Source organism: Urocitellus parryii, chromosome 10, assembly GCF_045843805.1.
Source record: "Urocitellus parryii isolate mUroPar1 chromosome 10, mUroPar1.hap1, whole genome shotgun sequence".
NCBI classification, from domain to species: domain Eukaryota; kingdom Metazoa; phylum Chordata; class Mammalia; order Rodentia; family Sciuridae; genus Urocitellus; species Urocitellus parryii.
Window position 1 is genome coordinate 32,262,743 of NC_135540.1, and position 15,268 is coordinate 32,278,010.

Consider the following 15,268-nt stretch of genomic DNA (forward strand, 5'->3'; position numbering starts at 1 on the left):
GGAAGGGATTTATGGTACGTTTACTCTTGGTCTCTCTCCTAAGAGTAAACTCCCCCTAAAGAGGGAGTATGCCAGATTTATTTCCCAAAAGTTTCTGCTTTTAGTCAGATAAGGAAAGCTCTGAGAAGGTTTATTTCTGTATCTGTTGATTCTCAAATGTTTTCACCTTATAATCTCAATTTGGGATTCCACATGAGTCCCCACATCTTTTTAAGAATAATCTCAAAATAATTAGGAGAAGGCAGAGAAAGAGGAGATAAAGCCATGATTCACATGAATAATGAGGAAACCAGTAAGGTGCTACAAATAATTCAAAGGAAAAATCAAAGCACACACATAAAGCACCAACATGAAGGCTGAAATAAGCTTGCTTTATACCCACCAAAATGAACCCACTATCCATGGGACAAAATTCAATGTATCCACAATCTGCATTTCAATCACAAAATCTACATTTTCATGGACAGTCATTATCTACATTATTATAAGTTTGCTGCAACCAACAGAGTTGCAAAATATTTCAAAGAAGATGTGAGCTAGAGATAATCTAGTACAGGAATCTTCTCTTTTGTTCCACTTCAAACTTTCACATTTTTTCCTGTAGTATCATTGGCCCAGGACAGAAACAGCACCCAGAGGCAATGGGTGTCCAGGTTACACAACCACACCATGTTTACTTGTCCCTCTGCGAACGATTACTTTTGTAACTCTAGGAATAACTTTATTACTTTTGTTGGGCTGGGGAGGGACACAATATCACTTTTTGTATTTATTAGTACTATTATAGGGTAGCTTATTGCTGTCTTAAAGATATGGTTCCATAGTAAAAGGAAACATTTTTTCTACTCCTTTATATTTTGCTTTTGATTTCTCCAACATTTTCCCACTAAGATCAGTTATTGGCCCTGTGCCTTTCTACTTCTTGTCCTGAACAATTGAGTCCTAAAGCCATTTGGTGGATCAGAGGAAGGTATTCTGTGCTAGGAGTGAAAGAGGAGTTGCAGTGGCCCAGATGGGAATTTCAGAGATTCACTGGGGGAAGAGGGTGTCCATAGTGGCCCCTAGTGCCTGGTATCAAACAGGGTGAGGAGCATGCTCATGGGAGAATGCTGCCCATTGCAGGGAGTGAGGGGAAGAGAGCATCCACACAGGAAAGGGGATTTATCAAGACAATAAATATGTTAAAGAAAACAGAAAGCAGGTGCTTCACTGTCAGAAAAGGGAGAAATAGAAATGCAAGAGGAGAAACCTAGACTGGATCTTTTTCTTTCTTTCTTTCTTTCTGTGGTGCTGGGGATTGAACCTAGGGCCTTGTGTGTGTGAGGCAAGCACTCTACCAACTGAGCTATATCCCCAGCCCCTTATAGTGTGGAATAGGAATTGGAGACTAGCTCACAGTTTGTAATATCTACAGATACATCAAGAAGTATTTACATAAATGTGTATGGTTATTAATAACTATATATATATATATATATATATATATATATATATATATACACCTTAGTCTGTTTGTTGAGAGTTTATTAGTGATAATGCCCCATGTTATGGTTTAGATCTGAGGTTTCCACCAAAAACTCATGGAACAACTTTTGCTTCTTATATTTGCATCTCTAATTTTTATTTTCAACAAATAATTTTCAGCATCCCTAACCAGGACCACAAACAAACAATGGCAAAGACTTCATCTATAATGCATTTTTCTTTCTGGCAGTGGGGAGATGAAATTAAAGAAATGGAAAAAATTGGAGAACCTATGTGTGATGATATTTAATGAATTGACTTTTGGAATAGATTGGAGGTCTGGTAGGGAGAGACTCTTATAGACTGCTTTTTGTAATTTCAAAGTTCTTACAGTCCTATTCATTCTATTTATTCTATTTATAACATTCTATATAACCATCTTATTCTGACTTTGAAGGTTTAACAGTGCCGGTTTTTTTAAAGCAAATTTCTTTGGGGTGAGGGGTGCCAGGGATTGAACTCAGGGACACTCAACCACTGATCCATATCCCAGCTCTATTTTGTATTTTATTTAGAGACAGAGTCTCACTGAGTTGCTTAGCACCTCACTTTTTGCTGAGTCTGGCTTTGAACTCTTGATCCTCCTGCCTCAGCCTCCCAAGCCTCTGGATTACGGGTATGTGCCACTGTGCCCAGCTAACGCAGACTTTTTAAGAGTCATTTTAGGTTCATAACAAAATAGAGTGCAAGGCATAGAGACTTTCCAGGTACTCTGACATGCATGGCCTCCCCACCTTCCACATCCCCCACCACAGTGACGCATTATGGTCATCTGTAGTCTGCATTAGTGCTCATCCTTGGCGTTACACCTTCTGTGGGTTTTAAATGAATGTGTACTTACAGGTATTCACAATTACTGTATTGTTGGGGCTCAGAAAATGATACCCCCAAGTGAAGATCTCAGAAGCAAAGCTTCTCTTAACCTTCTCCTGCCCTCTTGGGACATTCCTCCACTGCTGGTTATAGAAACCAGAACCCTTTTTCCCCAAAGCCAGCCATAAAACTCTTCATAACCACTTCAACTACCAGCACTTCCCAGCCCCAAAGGTGATTTCATTTTCTTCCTTCCAAACTCAGTTTAAATGGCACAATTTCATAGAGAAAACCCCAGCTAAGCCCCAGTACCAAGTTTCCATTCTAGAGCCTGTTATTGTTCTTTTTGCTCCTCTCACAGTGTGTCTTCCCAATAGACAGCAACCTCCACAAGGGCAGGAACCCTGTTTCATTCAGTGCTAATGCCCAAAATCCGACATGGGGCCTCACGCTTAGGAACACCATGAGCCCGTGGCATGTGCTTTCCTGTTGTCCTCCATGTCTTCTTCCTCTGATATCAGACCAGCCCTTATTCTGAGCCCATAATAAGACTATAGTAAATTCATGCTTTTTAGAATTATTGGAGAGAGGACTTCCCAATTGAGAAACAGCATGAACAGAGGCACAGAGAGCAAATTCTAGAATCTTCTAGAGACATGGAAAAGAGCATCACACTGAAGTTTAGGTCCTCGGGAAATAGTGGGCACTGGAATGGAAAGGTAAAGCTGCCACGTGGAAGATTGTACAAGCCGGGATGAGAAAGCCATATGGCTAGAAAATACCAGCAGGATGCATGTTTTGCAATGCCATTGTGATAACTTCTCCAAATGTTATGTCTTCTCTTCATCACAGTCACTCATGGAAGTGGACAGGATGTCCAGTGCTCCCTCGGACATTTTCCCTGTGGGAACATCACAAAGTGCTTGCCTCAGTTTCTCCACTGCAACGGCGTGGACGACTGTGGGAATCAGGCCGACGAGGACGACTGTGGTGAGTGAAGCCCCCAGAGTCCTAGCAAGAAAGGGGGCTCAAAGGACTGACAGTGACATTGCTGAGACTGCTCTCAACAGAAAAAGAAATAGACAAGGAAACATTCCATTGAAATACAAAACACAGGTTACTGGAGGGATCTTACATTTATTTCCTTGGTTTTAAATATCCTTTCTTTTATGTATCATAGTGTCACGGTCAATATCTCAGGAAAGCAGTGTTTGTGCAGAGTGTTGTCACCATGAACACGCCTGGTTCATGTCTTAGAGTCGTCACGGTGTAGAAATTAAGACTGTTGTTCTGGAACCAGGCTGCCCAGAACCTGGGTACCACAAGAATCAATCACATAAATACAGGAACAATTCTTAACCTCTCTGTGCATCAGTTTTCTTGTTTTATAAAATAGATTGATGATTGTACCACACTCTGATAATTTGGGGAGATTAAGTGTAAAGGATTAAAGAATGCCAGACACTTGGTAGATGCTTCGTAAGTGTTAGGTACTGTTCCTTTCTTACCGTTAGCAGTAGTGTTAGGGAGAAAAGTGACACCTCCTAATAAAGAAAAAGAAGATATGTAAATGCAAGTTGCCTATTACCAAGAATGACCTTACTTATGACTTTTTAACAAGGCCAGTAAGTAGGGCTTACAGACAAATAGAATACCTGAGAAAATAGCTCTTAGTTAGGATTTTGTTCACATACCCACAATATTAGAAACACAAATTTTAAAAAGAACTTGAATTTCCTGGAGGTGGCACACTAGAGGGAAAAAAAATAAGCTTTTGGTCAATAATGTAAAATAATAAGATTTCTATTCATGGAGAAATATGGTACTATCTTTGGAGGACAAAAACGTGCATAACAATGTCAATATTTGAAGTGCTACACAAATAATATTCCCTGAAGAATCCTTGCTATTAACACTCCCCACCCCCCCAACACACACACACACACACACATACACACACACACATACACACACACACACACACACACAAGTGTAGCAGGCAGGCTTTTAGAGGCATACCTCATAGGAATTACATTTTAGTTAAAACAAAATAAGATGGAGACCAGGCTTGAAATTCCCCAACCACAGGCCACCTAAGCAAAATTTAACTCCTGTAAATAACACTTGTAACTAAGGCAAATTTAGTTATTTCTTATAAATGCTTCTGATAAGCACAAAGGAAACATAAATCATCTCCCTAAATTGATATAAAGAACTCACTTTTAACCAATCCCCTGCCATATGGAATCCCCATTGTAGTACTCCATAATTGTAAAGGCTTGACAACTTCATCTTTGTTTGATAAGCCACTCTATATGCCTCTGAGCTTCTTACCACTTGGGTCAAAGTCCCCCCATAGTAAATTATACTTTCTCTTATCGTATGACAATAAACCTTGACTTGTTTTGCTATTGTTATTTGTAGAGTATGGATGCATCCAGAACCTGGAGCATGATAGGCAAGTGCTCAACCATCGAGCTACACTCCTGATCCCAAACTTTTACATTTTTCTAACTTGATCTTATTGTATTTTCAGCACTCTCCTTTTGGTACACTGTCTCGAGGTGGTGGTGGTAACTCTATAGTAATTACCATCTCTAAACTGGTGAGCTAAAGCTACAATTACCTTTGATTTGGAACGTTATAAAATTACTTAAACAGCATATTGCTAAAATAACTGAAGAGTACATCTTAAAAAGAAACTAGGTTCAAACAGCATTTTGTACGCTGCCATCCACTTCCCTCTCAACCTGCTGGTGATTGAGACAATGTCCTAGACAGAACCACAGTGAGTTTTGCATCAATTGAAATGGCCACAGGTAGCTGGAAAAGGAGTTTGGTAGCTATTCTAAATTCACCATCCAAAGTAAGTTCTCTATGGGAAAAAAAAAAAAAGAAAAAGAAAAAGTTGGGGAACTCTGGCTTCAATGCTAAGTTTAAAGGAACCAAGTAACAAGAGTAGCAATCCCTACCTTAATAATCATTCAAGTCACAAAAGTTTCTCCAGAGTCCCCAATGAGGGATTCAGAGGGAGGGGATAGGGCATTTGGATTAAAAGAACGGGCTCAGGGGTTGGAGATCTGGACTTCACATTCTGGCTATGAAGGAAAATAAAAATGCCTCTTTTCTTTTCTGTAAGAAGAGAATATTAAGACTATCTGGGTTGCTAAGAGGACTCAATGAGATACTTTATTTAAGATGTTTACCAGGATACAGGTGTTATGGACTGAATGCTTATATCCCCCCAAAATTAGTATGTTGAAATCCTATACCTAATGTGTTGTGGCAGCCATCTGGAAATAGAAAGCAATTTTACTCTGCTCAAAACCTCAGATATGGCCAGTTGGCATGTTGCTTCTGTCTGTGCCTGAGAAAGCTGGAACTTTTTAGGGAAGGTGGCAGACTTCATCACCATCTTTAGAGTCCAGGTGATAAAAATTATGAGTGGAGTTATTTTTGTTTGCCTCTCATTGATTCAATTTCCTGTGCCAGCTGTGTAGTTTGTGGGGGGTTTTTAAATTTTTTCATTTCGTAGTATCTGGATGAATTGTGTTCCCAAGGCTGTTCATTTTAAGTCAGGCTTATTTAAATTCTGTTTAATGCTATTTATTTTTTATTAATGAGTATTTTTTATTTGTTCCAATTAGTTATATATGACAGCAGAATGCATTTTGATTCATTGTACACAAATGGAGCACAACTTTTCATTTTTCTGGTTGTACACAATGTAGAGTCACATCATTTGTGCAATCATACATATACCTAGAGCAATGATATCCTTCTCATTCTACCATCTTTCCTACCCAAAGACCCCCCTCCCATTTGCCCAATCCAAAGTTCCTCCATTCTTCCCATATCCCCTCCCCCCATTATGGATCAGCTGTTTAATGTTATTTAAATTAAGTCAGAAAACTGGTTCTTGCAGAATATGTAAACGTCATGCATATTTGAATAAGCAGTATTAGATACACTTACAAACATGTAAAATACAATATTTTAACACTTATAAAAAACACAGTTAAAAATCACTTTCAGAATGATTTAGAACTAAACAGTATATTGTCAAATAAAATGTCTATTTTTAATGGAAAGAGAAACTTTCCTTAATCAGACCTCTTAAGGTAAATCAACTCCAAAAACTTCTCCCTTACTCTCTTAAACTATGTAAACCTTGTCACCAACAATGATCATTAAAATGGAAAAATAGGTCAAATAGGAATAGTGGAAACAAAATTTGAGGGACACACACACACACACACACAAACACACAAAAAAACCACCATCTGATTCCCATATACTGAACTATGGATGAACTACTTAGTTTGGAAAGAGCTGTTGCTTTTGAACTATCACAGGCATATTAAACAAGTACAGTTATTTAAGTTTAAAGTCCCGGTTTCCTCAGAAAACCCATAAGTAATTTCTCCATAACTGTAACTTTAATAAGCTTTAAAAATAAAATCTCAGTGTAAAAACCATTAAGACATTAAAACACTGAACACTTTTCCTGGACACAATGCAAACAAAAGCAATAGATTTTAATTTTTTCAGTTGATTTCATAGAAATCCTTTCTTTCTAAAATGTTTGGCAATATAGAATTTATATACATATATAGACATACTTGTGTCAAAATTGACTGTACTGTTTTTATAACTTTGATTCTTACAGAAAAATTTCAACATGCAAAAGTACAATGAGTTTTACTATTTAATACAAGTCCCATATAATTTCTGCATGTTTTTTGCTACATGTCACTGACCCATCTTTATTCAGAACTTTCACAGATGCAATCAGAGTAGAGGCCAAAACAAATTTTTAAGTCATCAGAACTATGTTCAGTATGACTATAACAAACTGGAAAAATTGAGATCTTTCATTTTTTAGCTAGAACTCTCAGATACTTGGGAGAATATGTCTGGGAAAATACCTAGGGAACCTGATTACAAATATATGAGGGTTTTCATTTAGGAATTATCTATGTTCATTTCAAACTGAATGGTAACTCAGTAGGAAAAATGCAATATTAAATAGCATCAAATTCTGAGATGCAGGCTGGAGATATAGTTCTGTGGTAGAGCAGTTGCCCATTCTCAGATGATATTGAATTAATTCACTACATATAGATTTTTATTTAAAAGGAGCCCTTTACATTTCCAGATTAGAACCTGCCAGCCTTCCGTCCTCTGTGTTATAAACAGATGACTGAGCCAAGCTCCCCCTCGCAGTTGCAATAACCCAACTTCATCCCGGAGACAGCTTGACTTACTCCATGTGGAGACCCAAGATCTGATTCCTCTTCTCTGTAGACTTGTTCTTTGAACATCCCGCACCTCCTCTGCATTCTAGCAGCCTCATCTGTAGGAAAAGGATGAAGATATTTTGGGTCTTCATTAGCATTTCTATAATCCATAGGGAAAATGGAAAACATATTCAAATACATTTTGGGGCAGAATCTACCAAAAATCCATGCCCCACCTGGAGTCTCAGAATGTGACCCTATTTGGAAGCAAGATCTTTGCAGATTTATTGAAGGCAAGGATTGAGATCATTCCCAGCTTAGTGTGGGCCCTAAAGCCAATGAGAGTATCCTTGCAGGAGACAGAAAATGACATAGAGACAGGACAGAGGGAAGCAGAGGCAGAGGCCATGTGAAAGCAGAGGCAAAAGTTAGAGTTATGCTGTTACCCCTGAGCAATGCCAGGAGCCACCAGAAGCCAAAAGAGGCAGGCAAAGATCCTCCTCTAGAGCTGAGAGAGAGTGTGACCCTGCCCATGCCTCAGTTTCAGACTTCAGGCTCCAGAACTGTGAGGGAATAAATTTCTGTTATCTTAAACCACCAAGTTTGGGGTGATTTCCTATAGTAGCCCAAGAAAACTGATATAGGTAGAACAAACAATAGAGAAAGGTCAACACAAATCCTGGGCCAGATTAGAACAGTCTGGTTTTAGTCAGATACCACTTCTGAAGAGCCATTCTTATGCATGATTGCAGGTGGCATAAACTCCCTGAAGATGAGTTCTCTCTGCTGTTCACATATGGCTGTCCTAACAGCTCTCTCTGCTGTTCGTATAATAGCTGTCCTAAGCTTTTCAGCAGGTATTCTGTATTCTTCTATATAATAGCCAAACAAATATAGCCAAAAAGAAGATGTAGGAGGGGCTCAGAGGAACAAGTTTATCATACTCCTAGGTCCCAGAGATAGGAGGCAGGGTATACCACACAGGATACAAGGGAAAGATACCAGGATGGTCAGAAGACAGGAAGAGTCTCTATTGCGGTTTCCATGGGAAAGGCAAGGCAGGGTGAACAGGTTACAACTGAATAATTTTGGATGGCTCTAAACTATAGTCCTTTACTGCCTGGTACCTGGCCCTGGGATGATAAAGGCAGAGGAATATGGCCTCCTGGGTGTACAGTCCCCATAAGAAGGTCTGGCTCTGGACTAGTTAGTTTGCATATGAAAGGCATACTCCTAGCCAGGTTCTTTGTTCTCAGTAAGAATTGGCTGGCCCCTGGAGGGGGCCATCTCTCCCTAGCCAAAAGATGAAGATGTCAAAACATGACAATGCACAGAAAAGAATTTTAAATATATAATACACAAAGGCTTTCTCAAATTCAACTTAATTAGCACTTACCTTATAAATATGCCTCACTCCTCACAAATACATACAAAGTCGAAAGAACAAACTTTACTAAGTACAAAGTCAACTTGGCTATCATAGCAAAAACAACCCTTGGCTTACAAAACTTCTTTGGGAGGGATGAACATGATTATACACAAAGTTTTCTCTCCCAGCTCTGTGCTAGCTTTCTGTCATGCCAACAAATGCCTGAGAAAATCAACTTATGAAGAGAAAAGGGTTATTTAGGTCCACAGTTTGGAAGGTTCCAGTCCTTGATCAGTGGGCCTGTGATCAAGGACTGTGGGAATGCATGGTGGAGCAAAACCACTCCCTGCATGACCAGAAAGCAAAAAAGAAGAAGAAAGAGAGAAAAGGGAACCAGTTTTCACAATCCCCTTGAAACCTTCAAAGGCATGTTCCCAAAGACTTAAAACCTTCCACTAGGCCCTATCTCAGAAAGGTTCCTCTCCCTCCCAATAGTACCACCCCGGGGACCCAAGCCTTCAACACATGGATGTTTAAAAGACACTGGAGAGCTAAACAATATCCTCGTGTTTCTCCTTTACTAGCAAAAAATAAAGATTCTTTTTCCTTTTTCACACACACACAAAAAAAGATCCAAACTATAGCAAGCTCCTTCCAAATTTTATCTTAAATGCTTTGCCTTTCCCCACTCCATTAGATGTCTATTATTAATACTGTTATTTATTTGGCAATGCTGCTAAGCACAGGATAGTTTACATTAGAAAAACCATTTTGGTCCATCTACCATAGTCCAAACATGACTACTTGTGACACCTCCTTTATGTGTGTGTGTGTGTGTGTGTGTGTGTGTGTGCATGTGTGTGTTTTGCCAGGGATTGAACCCATGCAAGGCAAGCACTCTACCAACTGAGCTGTATCCACAGCCCTGTGATATCTCCTTTTAACTTTCCTAGGAATATTTGGTTTTGTTTAATAAGAGTTCTAATAATAAAATTAATAGCATCTTCTATTTTTTTTTGATTATTTGTTGTGTTCCAGACACAGTATTAATCCTTTAAATACATTCTTACATTTTATCCTCAATGTAAATTGGATGTTAAATTATATCCACTCTACAAATGGAGAAAATGGAAGTACAGAGAGCTTACATAAATGTTCTGAAATCATGGCTTGGTCAGAATATATACCTAATTGTTCAGCTTATGTGTTAGTGTTCCATCACTATAAGAAATGCCTGGGATAATCAAGTTATTAAAAAAAAAAGACTTTTTTTTTCTTGGCTCACAATTAAGTTTCCAGTCTATGACCAGTTGATGCTGTTGCTTTTAGGCCTGGGGTGAGGAGCATGGCAGGAGCGTGAGGAGAAGCAAAGCTGAGCACATCATGGCTGGAGAGCAATGAAAAAGAGACAGAGATGGGGTCCCACCATCTCCTTCAAGGGCATGCTCCCACTGACCTAAAGACTTCCCAGTAGTGCCATGGGCTGGGAATGAAACTTTTAAAACATGGACCTTTGGGGACACTTACCTAAACCATAGCAGCTGTTTTTGTTTTGTTCTTTTTTGGCTAGGAAAGACAAGGGCCATGCTAATAATCATTATTATTTGGTATCACCTTCAAATAAATCTCCTATTGATAAAATTTTAATTCTATGGGGCCTCCTTTTAAATCATAATTAAGCATCTATTTTCTTTTTAGAAAATAGTATTTGAGAAATTAGATGAACTTCCTAATTTAAAATAACAATTTTATTCTTATAGCACTTATTATATATAAGGTACTATTCTCGCTGCTTCGTATATTTTACAACATTCAATCCTCATGACAACCCATAAGAAAAGTATTATTTGGGGGAAAGTTGAAGCTCTGCACCACACATGACAGATATGACAATCAGTTCAAATTCTCATGTGAATAAAAATCTTTACTCATATAATCTTTATTTTTTCTATGGCCAAAATTTATTTCTATTACAAGCTTCAAGAGCCTGGGAGTGTAGCTATTGTCTATTGCAAGTGTTCATCCTTCCAAGTGGTAAAAAACATTAACCAAGTCAGTGAAAGGTCTTATTTATCTCCCTTCTCCTGGGATTGCTGCTGAGCTCAGCTGTCCATGTAAAGCCAGGACATTGGGTGGGGCCACCAGGGCAGAGAGTCTAGCTGACTGCCATCATGCAGTGTCACAGCATCCCCTGGGATGTGCATAAATCCATCTGGTCTGTTGCCATAAGTCATTGCTTTGTCATCTCCTGCCTACTGTAGACATTATCACATCCCGTGCCTCCCCGCCTACATCATTGGCATTCCAGGGCTCATGGGAAACGTTCTGCTACTCCTGAGCCAGACTGAGCCCCTGCAGAACTTTCACAGTCAAGTTCACTTCATCTGCCTCGGCCCTTAGGGCCATTCGTACTCTATTCCTCCTTTGTCAAACCAGGCTGTGCAGTGATTCCATGGGTCCTGCCACACACATACACGACACCTCAGTTCCCAGAACCCAGAAACCAGTGCAGGGAATGTGTAGCTTCCCCCAGATTCAACTCAGGTCAGGGAAGAAGGGGAAAAAGACTCTCCACTCTCCCTTTCTGGTCCAAGTATTTTGTCCAGTCTGTGAACAGCAAAGTTCAGCTCTTTCGATTTTACAAATTTATTATAGATCAAACTTTAGCATATGAAAGTCAAATATCAAAGAATATGATTCCTTTGTTACCTGTGAACTTCTGTGTCATTGATTTCAGGCAAGGAAAATGGAAAATTCTAGCTGCTTAAGATAGGGAAAAGGGCAGAGAGTACAAGGAATACAAGGGAAGAAAAACTTTGTTAATACCTCAGTGTATTTCTCTAGCATCTAGCTTGGCATTTACTAATCTATGAGAACTAGATAAGCAGTACTTATTTATGGGTGTGATGGCAATGATATATATATTTTTTAATAGGATTAGAAGACTGTTTGAAGTATGTTCAAGGACACTTTCAATTTTTAATTGGTCCTGCATTTAAAATTCTGGAGCACTAAATATTCTATCATTCCCTAAATAAGCTTCTTATATAGCAATCAGAATGATAGCAGTTTGATATAGAAGTTAGTTGTTCTCGTTTCAAAAAATTCCATTAAAGTTGGTAGTTTGTCATTTAAAGCTAAAAAGTGACATGGGTCATAAATCTCTACATTTTAAAAATTACTGGTTTTCTATTTACTATTCTCAAAATAATGTAAGTAACTGAATTCTTGAATTCTTCCAAAAAGGCAGGCCTGGTTTTAACTTCAAATATGTTTATCTAATAAAGCTTAGAGCTGGACATTTTGGTGGACACCTCTAGTCCCAGCTTTGAGAGGCTGAGTTGGGAGGATTGCTTAAGCCCAGGAATTTGAGGCTAGCGTGAGCAACATAGCAGAATACAATTAAAAAAAAGAGAGAGAGAAAGAGAGAGAGAGAGAGAGAGAGAGAGAGAGAAAGCAACAATGCTTAATCATGTTTATGATGTTGATGTTACCTCCATGTAGATATATTTATATTACTTCCACACAGATTTTCCTATCCGAATACGTCTTACTAAATAGGACACAAAAGACAGTTTTGAGCAGCCTCAATGTGCCTTAAAAGATGCCCAGGATAGTGTCACAGCCCTTAATTTCTTCAAAACATTGCCTCCAATGGCCGTAAGACCCCAGAAAGAGACAAATGTATTTTGTCCAGCAAACCACCATTGTTATTAAAATCCATGGAGAACCCCCATAACTCATTTGGTGAATTGCTCCCCAACCCCCCACAACCAAGCTTCCTGCACCTTGCTCAAATTCATCTCTATTCTTGGGGATCATTAGTTTATGAGAAAAAAGATATTCCACTGTGTTCCAGGAATGGGTGCTGAAAGTTGAGCAAATAAGGAATAAGGAATGATCCACTTTGCATAGATCCAAACTTTATATATTGGCTCACATTCATGAGCCAATAGTATGTATGCTTTGTAGTCTAGCAGATGTTTTCCCTCTTTTTAATGAAAGAACAGACCGTTTAGCACACAACATCTCACAATCTCCTTTGTTCTGGCACCCCATCTAATGAAGAGGTAAGTCTCTCAATTTTCGATTATTCAAAATCCAGACCTGGGGGTGTAGCTCAGTGCTACACTGCTTGCCTTGTATACACAACATCCTGGGTTTGATCCCCAGAACCTCTAAAATTTAAAAAAAAAAACTGAAACATCATGAAATCTAGGCATGACCCCGGAAGTGTGCAGAGGACCACCTGCATCTGTGCCACCTGGGGGACTTGGAAAAGACTGAGTCCTAAGCCCCACTCACAAATATGATGCTGACCTAAGGAAAAGAAGTAAAGCCCAGAAATCTTCCCTTTTCTAAACAAATATCCAAGGTGAATATCATCAAATTGTGAAATGATTCACTTCCTCAAAATATGTTTAAGGAAAGAGCTCCAATGATTCATTGATTGATTTTTTCAGTACCATTTATTCAGTAAATATTAAGCTGAGGCAGCATGCAAAAACAGACTTTTCTTGATCTATTTTCCGACTTTTATTTACAGAATCATAATATCATTTTAGGTGAAAATTCTTTTTTTAATAGAAAGTGCTCTTTACATTATCCTGGCTTGCCTCAAGAAAAATCAGAGAATCAATTTTTAGCAAGACACTTACTAATGTATGAAAAAAATCATTTTACTCATTGCCCCATGTATCCTTAAAATATCCAGGATACAGGATTTAAAATTTAGAAACACATATACCAAAAGCTGTTTTCTTAAAAATGCTAACTTTTCAACTTTGTGATTTTGGCAACATTTCTCCTGTTCTATATTCCTGCCTTCTGGTGGGAGGAAGTAAAGGGTAAGGAGAAGAAAATGCCTTGGGAAGGCAGAAGGAAGGTACAAACTAATTACTAAAGTTTATTTGTTTGATGACATGGCTATTTTAAAAAAATAAATCTCTCATTGACTTCTTAAAAAGAAATTTCTCCACAAAATAAGTGCTCTTACCTGGGAAAGTACAAGCAGGTTTGTCCTGTTTCTTTCTGCTGATCAAAAATTCCCCAGTTCCATCCTGACATTTTCTCTCTTCCTCCCTCTGTCTCCCTGGTTTTTTTCCCCCATTCCCGTGTGTGTGTGTGTGTGTGTGTGTGTGTGTGTGTGTGTGTGTGTACAATGAAATAGAAAAGGAAAGAAAGGGAATAGGAACAAGAAAGTCAAAGAAGAAAACAGAAACACTACATCATTTTGATTGGTTGGACTAAAACTTGGCAGCTAAGGCCACACTAATTGTAGTCCTTTGAATAAGAAAGAAAAATGGTGAGGGACAAAGGACCAGGAAAGGGAACCAAGCCTTGGTTTAAAGTTACTGCACTATAAGTGTTAAAAATGCAACAACTTGAAATAGCTCATTTATAAAAACTAAGCTAAATATAGAGCCTGCTAAAGAAGCAGAGTGGAAAAACTCAGCATCTTCTGGCAGCCATCCGTTTTATATCAGCAGTGACACACTGCCCACATTACAGCCCCACGATCTAGAATGCTGTCACCCCACCTGTTTCCCTCACTGTTTCTGAAGCATAGAGGGGAGTGTCAGGAATATGAACATAAACATGAACACAAAAGGGGTGACCTGCTCCTTTCAGAGTTACATGAGCCCCTGGCAGCCCGTGAGGTCAAATCCTTCAGACCCACGCATGCCCACTTCTCAAATGATCCTCTGCAGGTACACAGGGAACTTGGCTATAGGAAGCATCAATGCCTAGACACAGCCAGAGCTAAATGATTCATCTACTTACATATTTCATTTATAACATTTATAAATGTATAACAATTCATAGTACTATGAAAATTAATTTCTTTGTACATTTTTTCCCAGTAATACCTCAATGGTTTGCAATACTCTCACTGATTCTAGGAATAAAAATGATGATAAACTTCAATTCCAGTTAATAATTCCTTCTGGTTGTTAATTAAATGAATTTTTGTATAATTCACACAATTCTGATATAAGGGGCAGAAAGGGGGTATCCTGGCCAATACCCCTATAACTAAAGATAGGCTTCTGGGCAAGGTGGCACACAGCTATAACCCTAGCAACCTGGGAGGCTGAGGCAGAAGGATCACAAGTTCCAGTCTTGCCTCTGCAACTTAATGAAAACCTCAGGAACTTAGCAAGATCCTTTCTCAAAATAAAAAGAACTTTAGCTCAGTGGTAAAGTACCCCTGGGATCAATCTCCAAACCCCCACTGAAAAAAGGGCTAACAAGAGAAGAGTATAACAAGTTATTTGATCAAAGTTTTATGTAACATAGGAGCCTTCAGAAATAAAAACCC

The 15,268-nt window shown here is 38.7% G+C and overlaps 1 protein-coding gene across 3 annotated transcripts in view; it reads left to right on the forward strand.

Annotated features, from left to right (window-relative positions):
• The first annotated feature begins 3,197 nt into the window (after positions 1–3,197).
• The window catches only part of Rxfp1 (relaxin family peptide receptor 1), an 81,842-nt gene continuing 69,771 nt past the window's right edge, over positions 3,198–15,268 (forward strand). For all 3 annotated transcript variants that reach the window (XM_026395950.2, XM_026395947.2, XM_026395949.2), the window contains exon 1: positions 3,198–3,327. The gene's annotated coding sequence lies outside the window, so the exon portion shown is untranslated. The remainder of the gene's footprint in view (positions 3,328–15,268) is intronic.